A 3,307-nucleotide genomic window follows, 5' to 3' on the forward strand; every position below is an offset into this window, starting at 1 on the left:
CCCTCCATCCCCTCTCTTCCCCCCCCCCCCTTTCCTCCTCCGGTGACAAACCCTGGGGACAACAGCTGGGGTTTTCCAGCTCCAGCTGGACCTCCATGGTTTGCCTCCAGCCAGGCAGGGATGGAGTTAATTCCTTCCTCTGTCCCCTCTCTTCCCCAGAAACCTGGAGGTTTGGCTGCAGTCTCTGTGGCTTGCCTGCAGCCAGGTAGGAAGGGGATTAATTTTACAGAATGTCCCTGCGTGTGGGGAGAGAGGCAAACTAGTCCCCTGTGTGCAGATCCGAGCCCTGCACCTGTGAACCCAGAGCTAAGACCTGCAGGACCAGACTGAGAGGTGGGAAGTGTTGGCAAAGACCTGAAAATCATCACACATGCTGGAGATGTAGTTAAGGGAAATTGCAGACAGCTTCACCAAAGAAGCAGAGAGCTACATTTACATCATAGAGCAGAATGTATAAGAGCTGGGAATACCTAAACAAAGCCTATCTGGATGCCTGACTGTAAGGAGACACTCAGGATTAGTGAAACTAATGCCCTCAGGATTAGTGAAACTAATTCTTGTCTCCCTGGTTTACATTTTAAGTTAAACTAAGCTGTGTATGCTGTATTTTACTGGGCTGTATCTTAGATTAGGTGAAGATTTTTGGTAGTTCCCTGTTGTATGCTTTGCAAAATGCTGTGTTCAATACATGCTTGCTTCAGAGAGAGGATTTTTTCCCCATCCCCAATCCTTAGTCTGGCAGCAACCGCCCCCTGCCATCCCAGGCTGGTGTGTTGTGCTAGCCCCGGCTGGTGCCTGGTCATGCCCCCTCTGCTCTAGCAGGGATGGGTGAGAGCCTTGGAGGGCATCTCTTCCCTCCCCTTTGGCAGTGGCTGGCAGGCATGCTCTAGCTTCTGGCTTGAGCCACTGCAGGCATGTGGCTGCATTCCTAAGAACGTGTGTCCAGTTAGTAATCAGTTTCAGTTGTGCAGTTCAGACTAACCTGCAAAGAGTGAAGCAGTTCAGGCTTGGGCATTTTGAATGCCTGTCCCTAGCCCTAATGTAGGAAAGGTGGAAGGGGGTTACGATTAACTCTACCCAGCTCGCTCACTAGTAAGTAGTAGAGGCAGATTCAGCTTTCTTTTTATGGGTGAGGTAGTGGCTGTACTCTGCCCGACCGTGCTATGCTTGTTACTAGGAATTTTGGCACCCAGGGCAGGAAGGGTATGGGAAAGGTGCTAAACACTTACCTCCTCGCACAGGTAAGTGCCGTGGACCTGATTTTCAAACATGGGCTGATACTTGACTGTGCAGGTTGTGACAGTTCAAGTTCCCTGAGGCCGTCATTTTGGTGCCTCTTCTAAATAGTGCCCACGGCTGAAATCCTGCTCACCCATCCCAAGTCATACTACTAATTTTAGGTGAATGTGTCCCATAACTCCTCCTGAGGCAGTATCATGAAGGTACAGTAGAATGGTCTATGGTCTACTGATGAGTATGCATAGATTTCCTTTCTAAAACTACCTCTTTATTTTCAAATCTGCAAGAGACTTATATAAATAACATTTTTTTCACCAGTTGGAATAGCTATTTAGAGATGTTTCTAACAAAACAAAACATTTTGCTGTCATGCTGTAACATTTTCCCTAGATTTCACATATGGCGTTTATTAATGATTTACATTAGACACAGTCTATGGACTCAGTTTTGTGAACACTTATGGTTAACTCTAGGCATATGTATAATCCTTTCAATAAAACCATTTGTTTGCAGGATCATGGTCTCTGATTGTATTTAAAGTGATGGCAAAATAGCTAAATGCTTTTAGTGACCTGTATGTCAACACTTATCTTTCCTGAATTCATCTCTAATATTATAGAAAGATGATAGCCTTTTAAGTTAAAGATGAACTAGTTTCTAATCTGAAACATGATTTTACCACTCACAGCCATAATGCCATCACCTCTAAACCTATCCACCCAATATGGGTAGCTGCAAAAGGAGCATTTTGCAGGAAAGTTTGGGGGTAATTGAGTGAGTGTTGACGTTTTGAAAAATTAGAGGCTTTTGCTTTCCAGAAAGTTTTCTAACATTTTTTGCCACCTCATAACTCAAATGCAGTTTGACCTAGAAACTCCTAATTTGGTTTGTTGTGTTGTCCTCTCTTTTGGGAAAGTTTAGTTCTTTTGTTCTTTTCTGAATAGTGGTGTTATTTGAAACTTGGATTTCAATCTACCCTCTAAGCTTTCAGTGCAAGGAATGTTTCCGGGAGAAAAGGTTGTATGGGCTAGGAAACATAGGTATCATTAAGATTCAAGGGTTTCCATAATAACTTCATGGATTGCAAAATTATTAATTATTGTTTACATTAAATGAATTTAAGTTGCCAGTAGCACAAGGTGCCAAGAACTTGGCTGAAGCAAAGGTCTTTTATAGAGGTTATAATTTGTAGGATACCCATGAAAATTATAAGCAGGAGTTTGCTTAAACTGTGTAATTCAAATGCAGTGTTCAATAGCATCCTTGTTTTTTAAACAAATACTGTTTATCAAAGCACTACAGGGCCATTTTTTTAAATATATAAGAATAATAAATGTAAATCTCAGACAAAAAGTGGAATTCAAGTACAGATTAAGTTAAATAAAAATGCTACCTTAAAAAGTCAACCTTGAAATTCAAACTAAAGGGGAACTGTGAATTGAATGCTTTCAGTTTTTGGATGGAATGTAGAATTTTCTATGGAGAAATAACTTTCCAACTCTTCCTATGTGTCATTTGTAACAATAAATACAACATGTTAAAATGATTTTCAAACTAGTATTGTTCTTTAAAGGTCACACTTAAAAATCCAAGCTTGCAGAGAATGGCAATGTAAAGTTGAGGTAGCCTGAAGAACTATAACTTGTTTCCTTGCCTATTATTCTTGTCAATTCATTAGACATAATCACATCCAGTAAAGTAATCGGGGAGGGAGAGGTAGTGAGAAGGGTATGGGAATGGAGGCCTCCCTTCACAATCGTGGCAGAATCAGCCTCATGTTGCCTGGCTATAGAAGCTGGCTGTGGGGACCCAGCAGCATCAGCTAAGGACAAGGGTATGAAAGACTGACTACCCTTATCCCCCCCACCACTCAGCAGTGTTTGACATTAGCGCTTTGTGAAGCTTTGGGTGCTGATTCAATTCGGAAGAGATTCAGCCTGATTCGGTGGCCGAAGCTCTGAATCCAAATCAAACCAGGAAAGCAATTAAAAGGCTGGAATTGACTTGAAGCTCTCCAAATCTTTTCTGACAGCTTCAGAGATTCGGGCAGTCCCCGCTGGCTGCTGCT

This window comes from Gavialis gangeticus, unplaced genomic scaffold, assembly GCF_001723915.1.
Source record: "Gavialis gangeticus isolate Ggan-Ray unplaced genomic scaffold, GavGan_comp1, whole genome shotgun sequence".
NCBI lineage: Eukaryota > Metazoa > Chordata > Crocodylia > Gavialidae > Gavialis > Gavialis gangeticus.